The following is a 21,102-nucleotide window of genomic DNA, read 5'->3' as shown; positions in this document are numbered from 1 at the left end:
TGGCCCGTGGTCTATTCTCCTGCTGCAGGGACAGCGGCTCTGACCGTCTCTGCTAACGGGTCTTTCCAGCACACTCTCCGCGCAGGGATCAGTCAGACCAATCAGTCAGGCGCTCATTTGATTGGTGAAAACAGCGCTCGGCTGTGTTAAACCCACTCACGGCTTTTCTCCTCCCTTTCTGCCATTTGCGCAGAGGGAGGCGTGGACGGGCTCCTCTGCACTCCTCTGCACCTTGACTGTGCCTCTCTTGGCACTTCAGGAAACTTACAAAATGCGCCGAGTACACCCTGTCTGCGCGGTGAAGGCTGGCGCAGGGTAGGTGTGCCTGCGCTTGTGCTTGGTCTGCGAAATTAGAAATTAAAAACCTGTCAGGTCTGATACCATGACAGAGGAAAGACGATCACAAATCTGAGAGGATCTAGTAATCAATAACGACAAATAACACAAGCCATAAGAGTGTGATTTCTTTTTAGCATGTAGCGCATTGGGATGAAAGAAGTTCACTTACTTTGCAAAGGCCTTCAGACTTCTGTAGGGTATTTTCAAAACAGCCTGTGCAACATGTTTAGACATGTTTTATTTTGGTGATATGTTAATTTGGGATGAACATTTAACCAAAGTAAATACACAATAGAGACTTCAGAAATAATCTCAGAAATGAGCTTTATATGATGGAGCCAGAGAAAGCAGAGTAAGCAGATCCCTTTCCCTTTAGCAGCAAAAGCTTATCATGAAGTTAGCTAACATGTCAGTGTTATGGTGAGTTTTGCGACCCTTTCACCTTTGCTACAGTGATACCTTATCAGTTGCTCTCCTTCCTGTCTGGATAGTTGACCCAATAACTCAAGGGTCAGAGGGTTTTTTTTCTTTTCTTGGTATTTCCTGTCCTTAAAATTCCTTTTCAGACTGAGGGCCAACATTCAGAGGAACTTAAGGGGTCGACAGGATTATTTCCAATGAGGAGATGGGGAGTGCATTAGGTTGGGTACAGGTTAGATAAGCAAAGTTCTGCACATTGGAGATGGAAAACAAACAGAGATGTATTTTACTTATCCTTGCGGTAAAAAACAGGGAAAGACAGGGAGCTAATCTGATCTGACGCTCCCCAGTGAGAACATTTCATCTTTAACCGCATCTTTATTCTCTTTCATCTCAGGCTGGCTGTTTCAATCTTTCTGTTTCAAATGTGCTATCTCTGCACCCTCCTTCTGTTGGACTGTTACTCCTACCACAAATACATCCACACAGATCCATATTTAACACCTCCATCTTTCATTTATGTGTACTTTCAGATTTTAGATAGGGTATAAATATGCAGGTAAGATAACAAAGACTCAGAAACTTTTCTCTCGCAGCAGCAAAACAAACAAATCCGTCACACTCCTGCACAAAACTAGTGTCTACTTCCCCTTGCAGGCAGAAATTATATATTGTTTTGGACGAGCAGCAGTAAAGGACTCTGTTTTTGTTTCCCTGACTCTTTTTTATTCACTTCACTTACCTTCTCTCCTGGCAGAAAGCGCATTTCCTCCCCCAGCTTTAGTCTTTGAAGTGTGTTTAAAGATAACCGTTTTGCTTTTGGGTAAGAGGCAGACAGAGATGTCACCCAACATTTGAGTTGGAAATTTCACAGAGCTGTACCCGTCACGGGGTTCAGCTGCCTGGCACACAAACTTACTGGAGCACTGATTTACAACACACACACTCAAGCATGCATATACGCACACCTTCACACATTTGTACATATACACGCGGAAACTGAATTTATAGACTTCAGCAAAGCTTTGAAATGGAAATGTTAGGACCAGGAACCGGGAGGAATACTGAAGCAGAGGAGGAAAAATCAAAACAACAAACATTAAAACTCTCTGAAGACACAATGGGGTGTTAGATTCCTGATTTGCTTGTTTCTACGTTTCCTAATGAATCACTCTTATCTCTTGTGAGATCACTTTATATGTAAAAGAGATTTCAGTGCAAACACCTAAATTCATTCAGGACTACGACCATCAAAGAGAATTCATAATCTGCATGTAATGAGTTATATTTGGCTCTGTTCTGGGAGTTCCCGCCCCTTCCACGTGCTTATGTGGAATACGAAATGAATGAAAAACCAAGCCAAGCCAGGGAAAGCCGCAGCAAAGGATTTCACTGGGTATTTGGAACATTATTTGAAGTCACCACCATTTAATTCCCAACATTAGTGACTTAACTCTAGACTGGTGTAAATTCTGACAGCTAGTGAAAATTTGGTCTTACTTTAAATCACATTTTAGTTTTTAGTTGTTTTTTTTTTAACGTTTGACAAAAACTCATGGCTTGACTCTCCCACCAATGGGAAGCTGCTGTGCTGTCAATCAATAAGAGTCTAGCATGTGCATTTATTTTGACCATACAATTCGCTGAACACTTAAGACCAGCCTCTACATGTGATTCTTTCACCATTTGAACAGGTACCTCAGACACTTGTTGACGTCTATCTATATGCCAGTTTCAAAATTTCATCCGGCAGTTTTCAAATCATGTTTTTTATATATATATATATATTTTTGCGTACAACAATTTGCAAATCACTGTACCTCATCTTTCTTTCGCCTGCTCTGGGCCATCCCATCTATGTAAAAAATGGGTGAAATATAGTTGTTTCCATAGAGCGTATATAACATGGACGTACTCCCCCTAAGTCACCCGTCTGTTTCTGAAACAGTGTTGCCAACTCCTCAGCATCGGGAGTCGCTATAGGCCCACCCAAAAGTTGCTAAAAATCACCAGATCGGGAGGGGGGTGCTGCCTACTTGTCAACTGAGCTGTCCTAGTGCCCGTAGTGTACAACTGGCCGTGCATGAACGAAGAAAACAGCGCTTTTTTAAAACTTTTTTTACCATAATCTTGGAGCCTCCGACCACCAAAAAAAGTCACTAGATTTGTAGTTAGTCGCTTTTCTCTAATTTTGTTGCTGGGGGGGGGGTCCAGAAAGTCGCTAAAAATAGCGACAAAGTCGCTAAGTTGGCAGCACTGTTCTGAAATGGCAAATGAAAGTCATTGGCAACATATTGGCAGTGGCAAGGGCTTTGCGTACAGCTATAGGTCGTGCCTGTCGGTCATGTGACCCTAAGCTGTGCCTCTGGTCGGGCGAGCTCACGATCTTAATATCCTCTGAACGGCCAAGTTAGAAAAAAATTCACCCATGTACAGTGTGAGCCAATAACAAAATTGACGATTCAGACCGGAGATGTTTTTGAACCAGGCTGTAAATTGGTTAATTCCTGCTTTGAAAACTTCTTTTTTGGCTTTGTGTGTCTGTGACTTCCGGTACTGCTTGAGCCAGCCTCAAGCGGACACTCGAGAACCAGCAGATTATAGCACTTCCACATTGTCTCATATTTTTACACCTTTGGTTGCCACTTGGCTGTAATGTATACAAGCCACTTTCCCACCGTTTCCTTGACTTTTTCCATAAACATTTTTCTTTTTGTGTTTTTTGTTTGTTTTGTTGATTTTTTTTTGTTTGTTGTTGTTGTTTTTTTGTTTTGTTTTTTTGGGTTTTTTTTGGGAAAGTAAGAGGCCAAAAACAAACATTATTGCTTCTTCCTGTTTGTCCACCATGTTTGTTCACATCAGTCATGTTTTACTAGACCAGATTTGGGAAAATGAAAGTGAAGAAGCCGAAGAATCAGTTAGTGTCTAAGATCAGAAGCAGGGGATCTTGTGCAACCTGTCTTTTGTTATCATAAAGTGTGTGCTCTCTTCGGGGGTTTGAACAATCCAGGAATGTGTGCCAGCCTTAAGACTGATATTTGATTTCATGCCAGTCTCCAATAGTCTCAGTACAAGAAAAAGTTAATATTGGCCTTCTTTTTTTTTCCCAAAACAAAAAGCAAGAGGGTTTTGAATACTCACTAAACATAGCGACAAAGTCACCAAGCTGTCTACGTTAATTATAATGTTTTATTTAGGATTTTTTAGGTAAACAATCTTGTCCTTCCTTACAACTTATAGCCACAGTGTTCTCCAACCCAGCTCTGTGCTTTGTTAATGAACAACAACATAAAAGTATTTTAGCTGATGGTTTGTTTTCTCTGGATGAGGCAAGTTTTAGGGATGCCTCCTCTTATTGCAGCAGAGGGATGGCACTCTGCTTATCGCCAAGAGCAGCGTGAATGCTTATTGGGCATTCTCAATCTTTAACTGCTTGAGTGAGGACAGATATTGTCTTAAGACAGAATAAAAAAAACAGTTGTTTGGTCCTTAAGGTCATAATGCAGCAACTTCTCTCTTCTCACAGCCTAACATTCATTCAGATCAGTCTCTCTCTCTTTGCTCCTACTCTATGTATTTTCATCCACATACACCTCAACTGTCCACTCACACACACACACCAACACACCAGCATGGCCATAAAACCTGCAGCTGTTTCATTGGTCGAGGCAGCACATCCTCACAGCCAATGAGAGGAAGGGAGAGGTCTGTGGACGGCTGGCCTGGTGAAACTACTCAGTGACTGAATCATCTTGGTATGCCAATTCATGAGCAGGACACACACACACACACACACACACACATACACACACACACACACACACACACACACACACACACACACACACACACACACACTCAGACATAGAGGGCAGATGAGGGAAAGCGGGACACGTCTCGCATACAGAGGAGCAAATCTGTCTCCTGCAGAAAGAGACGCCGAGGAGAGGATGCAGGAAATGTGACATCAAGATTATTGCTGGTGATTGCTCGATTTGGTGCATATTGGCGGATGTGTGTGTGTGTGTGTGTGTGTGTGTGTGTGTGTGTGTGTGTGTGTGTGTGTGTGTGTGTGTGTGTGTGTGTGTGTGTGTGTGTGTGTGTGTGCTCAGCCTCCTCCTAATTGACTCCTCTTTGCCAGCGTGCATTTCTCACCTTCCTCTCACTCAGCTTCTCTCCCGTTATCATCTTCCTCCAAACTGTTGATTTTCAGGGTCTAAATCTTTCCACAGCTCTCCTGTCACCAGTCTCCTCCCTCTGTTTCTTTTCATCATCAACCTCCTTCTGTCTCTCATCTTCCCTCTGATCTCAACTCCTTTCCTCGTACCCTCCTCCCTTGATTTCCTACATCCTCGTCTTCCTTTCCCCATTTCCTCATCCTCTTTCCTGGCAGAGTAATTAGTTTCTCTGGCCTCAAGTTTTCACAGCGTGATATGAACAGATTCTTAAAGAAGAGTGTGTAGCTGTCACATGTATTCCAGGAGATGTGAATAAAAGACGAGTGAAAGTGCGTCAGCGAAAGCCCCCCACCCTTTATTCTAAACTTGTTCTGTTTCTCTGTCAGTAAATATTAACATCACACTCTCTTTTTGTCAGAAACCATCCTGCTGAAGGCTGCGGTTACATTGACGTTGCATCACTTTCATCACGGTTGCATCAGAGGAGTGATCGGATTGGTGTGAGGGAGCTTCATGTCGGATAGAGCCATAGTACGAGACGGATGAAAAGACAGATATGAGAGTAATATCAGAAACAACAGATGACAAAATTTCAGTAACACTATCATCTGAGTCACAGGTTACGTGAGGTACGATCTCCTAGAAATCTAAAGGCAAAGGCTCACTTTAATCTAAATTTACATTTTTTAATAACCTCCCTCTTGCTTCTCATTGTCAGAGGCAGCTCCATCTCTCCTTTCCTCTCTCTCTGGATTTGACTTTTCAATTTTCGGTCTCCGCACAAGAGATTCAATGGATACAATGAAAGCATGAAATCAGTTTGACTTGGTTTAATTTTATATTTCTCTTTTAGATCTCTGTCCCAAAGCTGAATCTGAGCTGCTGCTGCTGCTGCAGGTGAAAACTAACCTTTTCTTTAGTTTTTGCCTCTTGACTTTACACAACCAGAGCTTTTTTTGTTTGTTTGTTTTTTTTCCCCCAGTTGTTTTGAAGTGACAAAGTGAATCCACCCCCTATCAACCCAGACTTTTTCTTTTGTTTTTGTGGCCTTCAAGGAGACCAGAATCATGTTTGGAAAGATCATCTTCTTATAGGCTCAAATTGAATTAAATATATTGAAGTTGAACTTAGTTGCTTTAAAATTGAACTTTACCTAAATGACAAGTCAACTCTCTTTATTTCTTGGATTCAGAATAAAAATCACTTCTTAGTTGCTTTAAAAGCATAGTTGCTTAGTTGCTTCACTTCTTATAGTTCAGATTCAGTTTTAAGATTAATTTTCAATTCAGCCTGGCACAACAGCTACATCATCTAAAGTTTGGTTTATGCTTGACGCGTCCACAAAGTCTGCACAGCTCTGTACAGAAGAAGTCATCATTTTTAGCAGCCATACCCTTTTGCGTGGACCTTTTCAGGTAGAAAATTTTCACATCACAAACCTCTGAAAATGTCTAATTTCTGCACAGAGATGAATGGACGAACAAAAGCACCTTGTGACTGAATTACAAAAAATCCTGTCATTTATACAGCAAAAAAATTGTTAACAGAATTAACAACTTCTTCTACTCTAGTATAGTACTGCTGTAGATGTGTATTCGTGAAATCACGCCCCCTGCAGCTTCTGGAACAGATGCCGCTCTGAGGGTTAAAAAGTATAAAAGCCACATGCCTTCTCTCGTACTGAATCTCATTTCCACGTGTCACATTTGTGAAATCCTCTTTTCATCTGCTTCTAGCGTGAGATAAATTCTGTTTGCTTTGGACATGATCTTTCTTGCATAACAAGCATTGACCATATCAAACATGGACGTAGCCTCTGCGACACCCCCCCTCTGTTCCTAAAACTGTGAAATGAAGCCAATCCACAGATGCAGCCACATTTGCAATGAAGCCGGCTGTAAGTTTCCTTTCGAACAGCTACAAGGCGCCCGCCAGTCACGTGACCTGAGCTGTGTCTCTGATTGGACAATCAAATGATCCTAGAAACTTCTTAACTGCAGAGTTAGAAAAAAATTCGCTCACCGTACAGTGTGTGCACATAGAGAAATCAGTGTTTTATACCCAAGCCATTTTTTGAACTAGGTCAGGTTTGAATCATGTCATGATTTAAATGTATTAACGTTATTTGTATAAATTTTTCATAAGAACATTTATAGTGTGCTCAATTTCTTGTGAAGCGTTAAATAGAATACAACACAATAGTTTCATTATTTGTATATCTTATATATTTAGCCCTCAGCCTCATTGTAATTATCCTCTGCGTACCAGCATAAATAGCCTCCCGTGCCAACTGTGGCACCCGTGCCCTAGGTTGCCTACCCCTGTTCCACGGTGTAATTTATGCTGAATGGCCTTAGTTATTGTCTTATTGCCCTCTACTTGTCTGGTGGTATAGCATTATTACTCTTATTTGTCGCTGACGTGATTGCGCCTTTGCGGTACTTTAGACCTGGATGGAAGCAAAAATGGGCCACATGAACCATACACTGGGTTGAAAAGCACCTTTATTTTGATAGGGCGCCTTTTCTTAAACAGCATTTATCTCATTTTTGCTGAACAAAGTCATATCTATTCACCACCACACCCGGCCCCTGTGTCTGTCCCTGAGTGTGTGTGTGCGTGTGTCACTATCTGCTCGGATAAAGAAGATGTTTTTTAAACCAACTGCCAAAATGAGACAGCTGCTATTTTGCTAAATCCTTCTCAGGCTTTCATTTATCCCGCTCATGTGCCAGATGGGTCAGTTCACCTCACAGGACAACACAATGAGTCATAACGTGTGGACAATCACAGGAAAGTATCAGAGAGAAAGGTTGAATAAACGGACTCTCAGAGGAGACGAAGTTTGAGTATTTTGAGCACAGCTCGGTCCAGGTTTGAGTGGTCGGTTTCCAATTCAGAGCGACACCTCTGTACTCTTTTATCTAATCTCTGTGTAGGCAGAAACTCTGTTTGAAAACTCGCTACTGTAACCCTGACATCCCATACATTCCTGCTCTGATATCATCTGCTTCTTACAGGAGAGGATTAGATGCTGTAACAAACACACACGTGGACACACACACTGCGTTCAGCTAGTGTAGGTGTTCAATACAATCTCTCTGCCTGATACGCATCAGCCGTTACGTAAAGATGCTTACTGCCTCACTCAGCGTGCGAGCAGAGAGCAGAGCGCTGCTGACTAGAGGACTGAAATGTCAAGTGCTGTCAGAAGAAGAGTTTCATCAGATACCGCAGAGCTGCAGTCCCAGGACTCGCCCTGAAGACTCCTGATACACATCAGACCTGAGTCAGTGTCTGCTTCCAGCTGAGAGAGAAACCAGCTGGGAGGTGTGAGCTGCTCTCAGACCAGCAGCAAAGAGTTAAGCTTTAGAAGAAAACACTGAAGTTGACTTTAAGTTTTCCTGTCTGTGAGCATCAAATGTCAAGAAGAAAAGCAGAGTGGAAAGTGAGTGTGTAGGAGGTGAATGTTGCTGTTTTTCAAGCAGCATCTGTCTCAGAAACAATATGCCAGACTTGTTTAAGACACCCTTCAGAAAAACACGTACCCTAGAGTTACTGTATTTTGACATTACTCCCCATCATTGTTTACCATTTTCTCATCTTAATAAATGTCAAGTTTAAATAAATCTGGAACAGGAAAACAATTACACTCTTATTGTTGTCTGTTTCAGTCATTAGCACTTTAGACTTCTACTCCAATTAGTGTTGCCAACTCCACTAGAAGTCTCAAATGATGTCTTCACCTGCTTTACATGATGGGCTGTTTGCTTGCAACTTTCAGGGACGCTGTACAAGAGAAGAGAGGACTCTTAACAGAGAGGTTAAAAAAAAAAAAGGTTACTTTTTTTGTTGATTGAAGTTGTTTGCTGTGTCAAAATATCAACCCTTCTCCTTTAGCCGGGCTTGGGACCTGCAAAAGCGACTCAAACAAGACAGGCATACACGATTTATGCATGTTGTCTGCTCTGGCTGCAGCTAGGAGGGACCTCACACGCTTTCACGTTGGAGTCTCCAAAAAAAGTCACTAGATTTGTTGCTTTTTTTAAAAAGAAGTTACTTGAGGGGTCTGAAAAGTTTCCAATTATAGCAACAAAGTCAGTTAGACTGCGGTCACACAGGCCATTCAAACCATGCCATACTCAAGTACACTGCCTGCCCCACTGCAGAGTTAAGCCTGTGGTCACACTACTCCAACATGCACCAGACTTAAGGCACAAGCATTGCCCGCCTACGCTAATCGTGAAGCGTCTGTGTACATGAAGTGTGATCTCACCAGAGTCAGCACAATGAGACACAGAACACTGCAACAACTTTAGAGACTTTTTGGCTTATGTTAGGTTGTTTTGGTCTGACACAGCCCTCTAACATCACTTCTATTGTGGAAATGATTGTCGAGAGGAGCCGTCACAGCGATAGCAGCAGTCATGCCTCATGTCCGCGTATATATGCTCGTGAATGAAGTGAACCGCTGAAGCCCACCTCTCCGAAGCATACCAAAGCAGAGAGGTGAATCATGCTCAACCACACACTGGCCAAACAAAGTGGACTTTGGTGTTTACGCATGCTTAAGCATGATACGGTTTGCCAGTGTGGCTGAGCCCAAGTTGGCAACATTGGCTACAATGTGCTCACTTCACTCTGCAACATTCCTCCGAAACACATAAGGGCAGTCTGTTCTATCTGTCCTGCTTATTTTTTACTCAAGCTGCAACCTCCAGTTTAAGAATATGAGACAATGTGTAAATGCTGAAACCAGCTGTTTCTCAAGTGTTAGCTTGAGGCTGGCTCTGAAAGTACTGGAAGTCACAAACATACCAAGCCAAAAAAAAAAAAAAAAAAAAATCTGCAGCAAAATTTAACCAAATTACAGCCTGATTAAAAAAAATGTCTACCGTCTGGATCGCTAATTTAAATGAAGGTTGGATTAAATTTTTCGCCAAATAGAGGATATCAAGATTGCAAGCTCACCCAATCAGAGGCTGCTGAAATACCATTTGTCTGCTTAAAGCCGTGCAGACCTTGTGGTTATATCAAGCATTAACCAAGCTTTACATTCAGTCATATTTAAAGGTTTTCAGAACAGAAAACATTTAGTTTTACTTCCATTTATGTATTTAATGTCATTTGTGTAACACATTTTTATCATTATTACCATTTGTTTTCTTTTTATATCATTTATTAGACATGTCAGTCAGAAAACTAATTCAAATTCAGTTCCAAACTTATTTTTCTGACTAACTGGCTTTTTGACAATAAGGGTATAGGTATGACTCCTCGTGTAGGTTTCTACATGAGAAAAGTGCTTTAAAAAGTTACAGTGTGGACTACATAATTGAGAAGTATAAAGCAGGCTTTACTCACAGGTTTAGAGAAGCATTTTCACTCTTGGCCCTGTTTGGACATACTGTATTCAATAAATCAAAGGAGAGGTCTATAACACAGGTCTAAGAGACAACGACTGACACGTTGGCCCCAAACATTGGCTTGGCTTTTTTCTCTTCTACAGGTCTGTGTTTGGGTCTTTGAATTTGCATCATTTATGTTTTTGCATTTTGCAGGTGTTTACATTTCTATGCACCACTTTGGTTGTTTGCAACACTTTTAATCGGTTTTTTTTTTTTTTTTTTTTTTGCATATGCTTAGGAATAAGCATTATTTGTACATTTGAAAACATAGACCTTTAATTTTTGGAAGAAATTTACTAACTGACTCCTTTTTTGCACCACAGCCATGTTGGAGATATTTTCAACCACAACTCCAGTTTTCAAAGTTGTAAAACTTTGAAAATAAAAGAGTTAAATCCCAGCTGTGTTCTTGGGCAGATGAGTTGTTATGTAAGCCGTGCCCATCAGTCATAAGTGTACAGCAGGCTGCAGTTTAAGAAGGAAATGCCATCATGAATCTGATCTGGTCCAGTGCTGAGGGGACTTCAGTGTCGGCAGGAATCAGGAGTCTCCCTCCTGAGTGTTTCAAACTAAAATAGAAGCATTCTATTGTACGACTTGATGTTACCATTGTGGACAGATGTCAAGGTTTACTTTTGGCACACTCATGCGCACATTTGTTTCCCCTGAACACAGCCTCCCATTGTCCTCTGCCAGTGTTTCACAACAGCCATCCTCAAAGAATAGCCTGCAGTGAAACGGTTTCCCCCCTGGTGCCTGCGTGTCTCCTGTCCACGCGGTGCAGATCAGGGATGTGTCGCTGTGTGATGGAGTCGTCTGCAGGAGAAAGAGAACAGACACTGGAACACTTCAAACAATAGCTTGGGCCTGACTTTACTATTTTGAGAAGCTTCCCCCTGCCCGGCCTCGCCTCAAAGTTCACCCAAAATCCTCGACTCAGTTCAGCTCAGTGTCTTTGGTCTCGTGCGAGAAGGAGTGTGAACTCGACCATGGGATGAGTCATACGGTGGGCGGGACGGCAGTTTCCTGGATGTTTTCTGTGCGCACAACCTGCAGCTTTCTGAACAATCAAGCATTCTCAATCAGCCTTAGACCCGACTCACAGACGCCGTATGTATGATGCACAACCAAAATCTCACAAGTTAGGAGCTCAAACTGCCGGGTCAACCAGGACACACCACTCAAAATAAATTTACCTTTGAAAACTTTGAAAAAAACTCATATAATGCAAGAATATAATCTTAAACTGAGCATAAACGTGTGTTTTTGTGTCAATTAGTTAGGGGATCTTAACACTCGGCAGAAATTAATGAATAAGCCAAACAGGTTCTCACCTTAAGTCTCATCAAAATTAAACTTGTCTCAAGATTCAGAAAACCAGTCAGGTTGCTTGATTTAAGACAAACACAAATACAAATTTTGAAAGTACAACCAGTTTACTGGCTCAGACATGTAAAAACTAAGTGAAGGACAATAAGTGGACCACATTAAGTGTGGTGGACTCTGTAGTCCACTTAACCAGCAAAATTAAAACAACATTTCAGACACTATTCACTCACTTGCCAGCTGCTTGCCAACTAAGACACCATCCATGGACAGCCGGAGATTCAGTTATAATTTTCATCATAACTGTAAAACGGCATGGATTTCAGTGTTAACTAATTTTTACACTTACCATATTTTTCAAATAACCAAACATAATAATTACATTTATTACACTTTTTTTTTCATGTAAATACCAACCATATATTTATGCTGTGTTTGAGAATTACAAGGTCCAGGGAATGCATCACCCCCAATGGTGGTTCAGCGACCAACATCTGTGTTGTGTATTTCTCTGCTTGGAGCTATAGAGCCGGCTCATCAGAGAGTTAAACAGAGAGCTAAGTGTTTTGTTTTGTTTTGTTTTGTTTTGTTTTGTTTTGTTTTGTTTTGTTTGACAGTATGTGATGTTGTTTCATGTTATTAATATTCAATCAGCCATTTCTTCCGTTTCAACTGCAATGCATGATGGTATATATTGCTCATAAGGTGACCATCAATCGTACTCCACTGTTCAAAATGCATTGTGGGATACATTGAGTAGACCACATAGGGTATGACCATGCTCACTCAGGTTTTGGACAGCACTACATAATGGTGTCATCCACTATATAGAGAAGGGGTGGGCCCAAATGGCCATGTGTGGCCCACCACGGGCCATGTTGTGCCAAAGTCTGATACAGAGGATAGGAAGTGATTTTAGACACAGACTAAGACTTCTGTTCAAGATAGATTAAAGCTACACTGTGAAACAGAAATTACAATGTACTTGCAAAGATTTTTCAAATCTACTCTTTAAAAACTATTCAAGCACCATTTTGCCTTGAAATAAAATGCTTCCTGTATAAGACTGTATAAAACGTGGACGTAGCCTTCGGGATGCTACTTGTCTGTTCCTGAAACCATGAAATTAAGCCAATCCACGGACACAGCCACATTTGCTATGACGCCGGCTGTGAGTTTTTCTTTGAGCAGCAATACGGCGCCTGCTGGTCCCATGACCTCAGCTGCGCCCCTGATTGGAAAATCAAATGATCCTAATAACTTCTAAACCACAGAGATAGAAAAAAATTCACTCACTGTAAAGTGTGTACCATTAATGAAATCAGCCTTTCAGACACAAGCCGTTTTTTGAATCAGGCTGTAAATATGCTTTTTAATGCTGTAAAAGTCAGATTTTATGGCTGGGTGTGCACGTGACTTCCGGTCTTTCTGCAGCCAGGCTCAAGTGGATTCTCAATGAACAGCAACTTTTAGCACTTCTGCATATGCTTCATTTTTACTAACCAGATGTTGCCTCTTGGTCAGGTATGTGTCACTCATGTTAAGTCTAATAGACCATTTTAGAACACAATTAAGCTTTTTTTGCTGAAATTGGATGTCATTATTGTAATGATTTATGCTTTTAAGCTCCAGTGAGGAGAGGTCATGAGTTGGGTATGAAACAGAGTGAAAACTGTACTGATGCATCTTTATGACACATAATCAACCAGGAGGGAGATTTTCTGTTAATTTTAAGTAATTTTCAATGGGGTAGGAGTCAGACAAAGTGGCCCAACAGCTGTCACCATGCAACTCGTCACTACATCTTCAACCGCAAACATTCACATTATAGATAACGTTAGTTACGTATTGTAACTCCAGATTCTATGAGTATAGGCGCAGCCCTTTAAGGCTATCGCTAGTGGGTTCACCCTCGCGCGTCAGCGCAGCACTGAAAAAAACTTAGTCCACGCCCACCCACGTGATGGGCCTCCCGCGCTACTTGCCTATAAATGGCCGCGGGTTCATACAATCTGCTCCCGATAACAGCCTTTTTCTTCAGCTGATAAGGGGAACCAGTGAGGCCCATAGCTTAAAGGGCTGCGCCTATACTCATAGAATCTGGAGTTACAATACGTAACTAACGTTCTATTTCGTATAGGCTTCGCCCTTTAAGGCTATCGCTAGTGGGTTAAAGGCGAAGCAGGATGTAGTCAATGCCTCACTGGGTCCTCATCCGAAAAAACCCAGCAACAAAGCTTCCAATAAACTCAGGCACGCACACAATCTCATTCACAGAAACCTGTATGATGTGAACTCCTGTGCCCTGTATGCGCAGAACGTGCGCACACAACTGCCTGATGATGTGTTCCTTGTCAGCCTCCAGATAATGAATATTCATGATCCATAAGAGCTGACTCTGCTGGTCTGTTGCTGAAAAGCAGAGAAGACGATCGTTACGCATTGTAACAGTCAAACAATGAGCAGAACAGACCCAATAACACATCCGTCTCAGCCCCAGATAAGGAATACTCCTGATCCATGAAGCTGACTCTGCTGGTCTGTTGCTGAAAAGCAGAGAAGACGATCGTTACGCATTGTAACAGTCAAACAATGAACAGAACAGACCTAAAACACATCTGTCTGTTGCTGAAAAGCAGAGAAGACGATCGTTACGCATTGTAACAGTCAAACCATGAACAGAACAGACCCAATAACACGCCTGTCTCATCCAGAAAACAGAATGAATCCATTCATGTCACAACCATCACTCTGATAGGATCCCTAACAGAGTGGGACATAGAGAAGAGAGAGACATCTCTCAGATAAAACCGCACAAACGAGCATGGGGAAGACCAAGATGCTGCAGCGCAGATATCTTCCACTGACATCCCACTGTGCAAAGCCACAGAAGAGGAAATTCCTCTTGTAAAATGTGCCCTGATGTGCTCAGAAGGAACACAGCCAGCTGACACATAAGCCTGTGAAATAGCCTCACACAGCCAATGTGACAGGCGCTGAGCAAAGAGAGGGCGCCCCTGCGAGTGCTCTCTATGATGCACAAATAAACGCTGAGAGTGACGCAGCGTGGCCGTGCCCTCCACGTAACCTGACAGAGCGCGCACAGGGCAAAGAAGGTGTGATGCAGCCTCCTCCTCGGAGTCATGCGGAGGAGGGAAAAATCCCTCCAACTTAATAACTCTTGATCTAAAAGAGCTATTAATGTTCTTAGGCACGTAGGAAGGATTCGGGCGTAAAACACCCGAGCTGCAATCTCCCTGAATGTGCAGGCAAGATGGAGCAACTGAGAGGGCTGACAGATCACTCACTCTCTTAGCTGAAGTAAGAGCTAAAAGCAGAGCTGTTTTGAGTGATAAAAACTTTAGTGAGATTTGAGACAGGGGTTCAAACGGAGCCTTGCTCAACGCCCGTAAAACCAGAGATAAATCCCACTGAGGAGCAAAGGAGCGAGAAATCGGTCTGTCTCTCCTCACGCCTTTGAGGAAGCGTTTCATCAGTGAGTGACTAAACACAGTTCTGTCACCAAACCCTTCGTGACAAGCTGAAAACGCAGCTGCATAAGTTTTAACCGTGCCAAAAGCCAAACCTCTGTCCATTAGGAGCTGGAGGAAAGACAGCACGCGAGGCAGGGGACAAGACACTGGATCCAAGCCTGACTCCATGCACCAGCGCTGAAAAGCTGCCCATTTCCCCGAGTATGCTGCTCTCGTGGATGCAGCTCTTGCGCTCTGGATTGTGCGCACGACCTCGGGAGAGAGTCCGAGCCTCTCTAAGCGCTCCCTTTCAGCGGCAAGGCCCACAGACGCTGACGTATCACAGGGAAAACTCCTGATCGTTCCCCCCTGCTTGGGAGAGAGCATCCCCCCGCCACGGAATCATCCATGGCAGTCCCACTAGCAGGCGCTGTAACCATGGAAACCATGACGCTCCCGTGCGCTCCGGAGCTATGAGGACAGCTAACAGCTGCTCCTCCTGAATCCTCCTCAGAAACCGAGGAATCAGAGGGACGGGCGGAAAAGCATAAAGAAGCTTTTTGGGCCAGGGGTGGTGTGAGAACGCATCCACCCCCAGAGGGGGGTTGTCTCGTGCGCTCAGAGAAAACCACAGGGCACACTGAGTGTTTTCTCGCGCCGCGAACACGTCCACCTCTGCCTGCCCGAACATTGACCAAATCTGAGACACCAGCTCGGGATGCAGGCTCCAGTCTCTCGCCTGAGGACCTCCCCTCGACATGATGTCCGCCCCCTGTTTAGCACACCGGGGATGTACACCGCTCTGATAGAGAGGAGATGTCTGTGCGCCCAACATAACAGCTTTCTTGCTATGTCCAGCAGCTGCGCCGAGCGCACGCCGCCCTGACGGTTTATATAAGCCGCTGTTACTTGGTTGTCTGTGTGGATCAGAACATGCTGCTTCTGTAAAACAGGAGCGAAAAGCTGAACCACTTTCCACACTGTCAGAAGCTCCAAGGCATTTATGTGGAGAGACATGTGAGCTGACCACTGTCCCCCCACAACCTGAGAGAGACACGTGCCCCCCCACCCCGAGAGAGAAGCATCCGTGAACACAGAAACGTGACATGATGCCTTCCCTAACGGTAACCCCGACTTCAGGACTCGGGTCGTTCCAGTGATCTAAAACGGGAGACACTGAGGGGGAAACTAAAACCATGCGTCTCCGCTGACGCACCGGGTCGATGCGCAGACGGATGAACCATCTCTGAAGCCGTCTCATGTGAAGTAATCCCAACGGTACTACCACATGAGCCGCTGACATCATGCCGAGCAGCCGCATAATAAAAATGCTGTCACCACCCTGCTGGGGACAACTCGTCTGAGGAGGGCTGTCAGAGTCTGCGACCTCTCCTGAGATAGCCGCGCGCTCATTGTGGCTGAGTTCAGCTCCACTCCCAGATAAATTATCTGCTGAGACGGAAAAAGCGAGCTCTTTTCCAAATTGATAGCGAAGCAGCTTCAACAGGTGAAAAACCAGCACCTGAGTCTGAGCTGCCGCCTCCTCCCTGGATCGAGCCAGTAAAAACAGGTCGTCCAGGTAAAGGGAACTCTCATCCCTCTCCTGTGTAGTGGCTGCAGAGCTGCCTCCACACACTTGGAGAACGTGCGGGGAGCGAGAGAATAACCGAAGGAGAGACCATTGTACTGGTATTGGACCTTTGAAAACGAGAAACACAGGAATTCCCTGTGTTTCAGAATAATAAAGACGTGAAAGTATGCGCCCTTCAGGTCCATTGTTCTCCTGGCCGCATTCCAGTACTAGTTTTATCGTCAGCGTGTGAAACGGACGCTGCATTATCACTGTGTTGAACAGTGACAGGTCCAGAATGGGTCTCATCCCTCCCGTTTTCTTGGGAACTAGGAAATAACGGGAGTAAAAACCCTGATTCTCCTCTCCCTGTGGGGCTCTGGAGATGACATTTTTTTGGCAAACTCCTGCACCTCCTTCTGTAGGAACACACACTGATCCTGTGAGGACAGGTGTGTCTCCAGAACCCCGCTGAACGGTGGAGGAGACGAAGCAACTGCAAAGTATAACCCCTGGCGATCAGCCCGTCCATCTACCTGTGCAGCGAACATACGCGCCTCCACTCTGAGCAGCGCTCTGAGAGCGGCGAGCATGTTGCTGTGGCGCCTCCTCCGAGAGAGAGGTGAGCCAGCTTAAAAGCCCTCGCCGCCGCTGCCTGCGTCAGAGAAATCTGAGCTGCAGCACATGGGGGGCTCTGATTGAAAGGGCTGATCAGGCTCTTTTTCCACTGACTAAGAAGAGAGGGGAAAAAGGCGAAGCCAACCTGTCCACACAGGAGAGAATCTCTGTCCGTGGGCTCATGAATATTCAAAATGGCATCAGCCAGGATCCCGCTGAACGGTGGAGGAGACGAAGCGAACTGCAGAGTATAACCCCTGGCGATCAGCCTGTCCATCTACCTGTCCAGCGAACATACCCGTCGCCACTCCGAGCAGCGCTCTGAGAGCGGCGAGCATGGTGCTGTGGCGCCTCCTCCGAGAGAGAGGTGAGCCAACTTAAGCCGCCCTGCCTGCGCCAGAGAAATCTGAGCTGCAGCACATGGGGGGCTCTGATTGAAGGGGCTGATAGGGCTCTTTTTCCACTGACTGAGAAGAGAGGGAAAAAGGCGAAGCCAACTTGTCCACACGGAGCAGAGAATCTCTGTCCGTGGGCTCATGAATATTTAATTTGGCATCAGCCGGAGCAAACAGGGAGCGCTCCGTGTGTGAAGGAGCGGTGTGCTGCTTCGATGACTCGCGGCCGTGCTGCTCGTTAACCGAAGAGTTAACGGCAGCAGGCTCGCTCTGTGTGGGGGCTGTGTGATCACCGTCCGCCGCCATGTCAGCGGGTCGGACTTTGAAGGAGGGAAAAAGGAGAGCTCAACAGATGAGATCTGTGAGTGGCTCTTACAAGAGCTGTTGGGGTTGTTGGTGTCGCCACGCCAACTCCTTTCCCTTTTCCGCTGCACACAAACCCCGGAGGAGGTGGAGGAGGAGCTGGAGCAGGGGGGGGGGCGAGAGACAGATGCCGCAGGACGCTGCGGTCGCCTCTGGGGCTGGTCCAGGTGGTCCCACCGGATCAGCCCGTGACCCGCTGGGCGCTGAAAGCCGGCCTCACGCCTCCAGATTCTCTCCTCTTCCTCTGCCGTCTTGTGCATGTGCTCCATGAGAGAGTGCAGCTGCTGGCCGCACAGCGCGTCCGCGGAGATGGGGCCATCCAGCAGCTCTTCTTGACTGGCTCTGGGATGAAAGAGGACAGACAGAGCCACATGTTGCGGTATATCTGATGCTGCCAGGCCATGACGCGAGCTGAAGCCACCGCAGAGCGGGATGATCGTGCTCGCTGCCTTGCTCAGCTCCTCTGCTCTTCCAGCCAGCTTCTCAACTCGAAGACGGCCGCTTGGTCTGGATCCAATGGAGGACCGGCAGGAAGCCTTCTTCAGCGGGCTGTATGCTGCCGCCCTCTCGACGATGCCGGGAAGCTCCTGGACGAGCGCTCCGATGACCGGCAGAGAGGTGGTCGACCACAGGGGGACCCCAGCTATACCTGAGCGAGCCCCCACGTGCTCATCCTCGAAGTTGGTCTCCTCCGGCTGGAGTGAGACTGACAGTGCCTCCTCGGGGCCGACTTCATTCGAACCCGGTCCTGCGAGTAGGTTGAGGGCTTCCTCCAGACTGCAAGCGTCGGCGACGTAGAAAATTCCTCAGCAGCGTCGGTGAAAAAATCCACTCGACGCCGCTTCTCTGCTGGGGATAACAGCTTACAGTACGGGGACTTCTCCTGCAGAGTTGGCACTTGTCCTGTGTCCTCCGGGTCGGGTCAGGGCAGGACTCCGACGGTCTGCGACGGTCTGCGACGGTCTACGGCGGTCTGCGGCGGTCTGCGGCGGTCTCCGTTGGTCTCTGACGGTTTCGACGGTTTCCGACGGTCTCTGACGGTCTCCGACGGTCTCCCACGACGCTATACCTGCTGCTACTGTCGTTCTTCTAGTGCTACTTCATGACTGCTGAAGAAAAAGAGGGAGCAGATTGTATGAACCCGCGGCCATTTATAGGCAAGTAGCGCGGGAGGCCCATCACGTGGGTGGGCGTGGACTAAGTTTTTTTCAGTGCTGCGCTGACGCGCGAGGGTGAACCCACTAGCGATAGCCTTAAAGGGCGAAGCCTATACGAAATAGAACGTACGTTTAAAAAGACAGCAGGATCAGATCTGTTTCAAAAAGTTACAACCAGCAAATGCAGAGGCCACCTGCGCCACATGGGAGGACAAAATCCACCCTAACTAAAACTCCTTATAGTAGCTTAAACCTGAACAACAGATTCAAGAAAACTCTTTTAGTGCATCTCTGAAAGGTATGAGGGGCAGATTTGGAAGCTGATTCAGAGCAGGATTAATGAAGCTCTTTGAAAGCTAAGGGTCCGACAATGAGAGCATTTGTTTGTACTTTGTCTCATCTTCGCTGCTAGGGAGATTTGCACACACTTGGCTTTGGACTCAGCCGTCCACCTTGTGCACAAAACGATCAAGAATGGGGAATCCGCAGCACACTCACCAACTGTAACAGCGCCCTCAGCACAGGAAGCCCTGCCTTCCGATGACAGGAAGCAGCCCTCGCCATGGAGACAGCAGTCTGAGCGGGTGTCCTGCAGGTCACACTCACACACACGCAATCTGATGCCATCTATGGAAGAGGTAGGGACTGTTGAAACCTGCAGGGTCAAAAAGAAGTGATGCACAAATCCTTTTACTATTTATACAGACGATAACCAGCAGCACACACACACACACATTTTCCTTTGACCCTGTGGTCAACAAAGCTCTTTAAATAGATAAGAACAAAGCCTCTGTCAGTCCTCAAGGAGAGAAATTTCACTCCTTCCTGTCTCGTTGTCTTTTGATCTCTCCTTTCTTAATCCCATTTTATTTTTGTTCTTTAAAAAGGGCTGGGGCTGCAGCGGCATGCAGAACAGGATTAGCTCTAGAGATGTTCTCACCTGCAGCTGTGACACTTAAAGTGTGAATGATAAAACAGAAAGTCATCTGTCTTTGTGCACTGCAAATGTATGAGCCACATTAACCCAACAAGTCCAGGATAAATGTCTTATTCCAAGATATTAAAAGACAAGAAGGAGACATGTAAAGAGGAAAATAGCCAGCTAGAGGGTCAACAGATTTGTTTCATTCATTGATTCTGTGCTGCTGTGTAAACATGGTTGTGCAGGTATCTGATAAACACAAGGTGGGAAACTTACTGATTTGTTCAAGAAGAATAAAATATCCAAACATTAAAAAAGGAAATCAGGAAAAACGACTCAGAGCATTATAAAGACCAGATACACACAGCAGGTCAGCAGACACAGGTGTGACAACAGGTGAAACTAATGAGGGTAATCAAGGTGGAGGGAAACATACAAGAGCAGGAAGTCAAACTAAACCAGATGCACAAGGAGATAGACCTTCAAAATAAAACGGGAAATGTGATACATTTTCTAAGAAACAGAAGTGAAGACACACAAAAAAAAATCATTTTTATTTTTTTATGTAAATCTTTCAGTGTTTTTTTTGCTCCTACATTGTTTCATTCATGAGCTTTATTCTTGTTTTTCTTTATTGGTTGAAGTAATATAAATATATGCAAAAGAAATTTTAAAATGTAGTATGAATTAACAACATAAGAAAGGCAAAAGCATTTTTGAAAATGGCATAAAGAAATATACATGTGAAAAGATGAAGTTTTGCATTTATGGTCAATATTATGTGTATAGTAGCTGTATATGTTGAAATATATATTTACAAAGAAATCAAGTATTATATAGGCAATTATTTAGGAAGTGTATATTTGTACACAGGCAACTTGAAATAACATCAGACTCTCACCTAAATCTTTTTATTGAATTAAATTTGAAAAA

General features: G+C 44.8%; 1 protein-coding gene across 2 annotated transcripts in view; it reads right to left on the bottom strand.

Annotated features, from left to right (window-relative positions):
• sgk1 (serum/glucocorticoid regulated kinase 1) overlaps nucleotides 1–20,537 on the bottom strand; it is a 93,575-nt gene extending 73,038 nt beyond the window's left edge. For both annotated transcript variants that reach the window (XM_074684761.1, XM_074684762.1), the window contains exons 1-2: nucleotides 20,446–20,537; nucleotides 19,746–19,902 (exon numbers count right to left, since the gene is read on the bottom strand). The gene's annotated coding sequence lies outside the window, so the exon portion shown is untranslated. The remainder of the gene's footprint in view (nucleotides 1–19,745; nucleotides 19,903–20,445) is intronic.
• Nucleotides 20,538–21,102: the final 565 nt, after the last annotated feature.

Source organism: Halichoeres trimaculatus, unplaced genomic scaffold (assembly GCF_033239565.1).
Source record: "Halichoeres trimaculatus isolate MK-OKI-2021-1 unplaced genomic scaffold, fHalTri1.1 fHalTri1_scaffold_13, whole genome shotgun sequence".
NCBI lineage: Eukaryota > Metazoa > Chordata > Actinopteri > Labriformes > Labridae > Halichoeres > Halichoeres trimaculatus.
The sequence above is the reverse complement of the archived record's forward strand: the minus strand, read 5'-3'. Positions and strand labels throughout refer to the sequence as shown.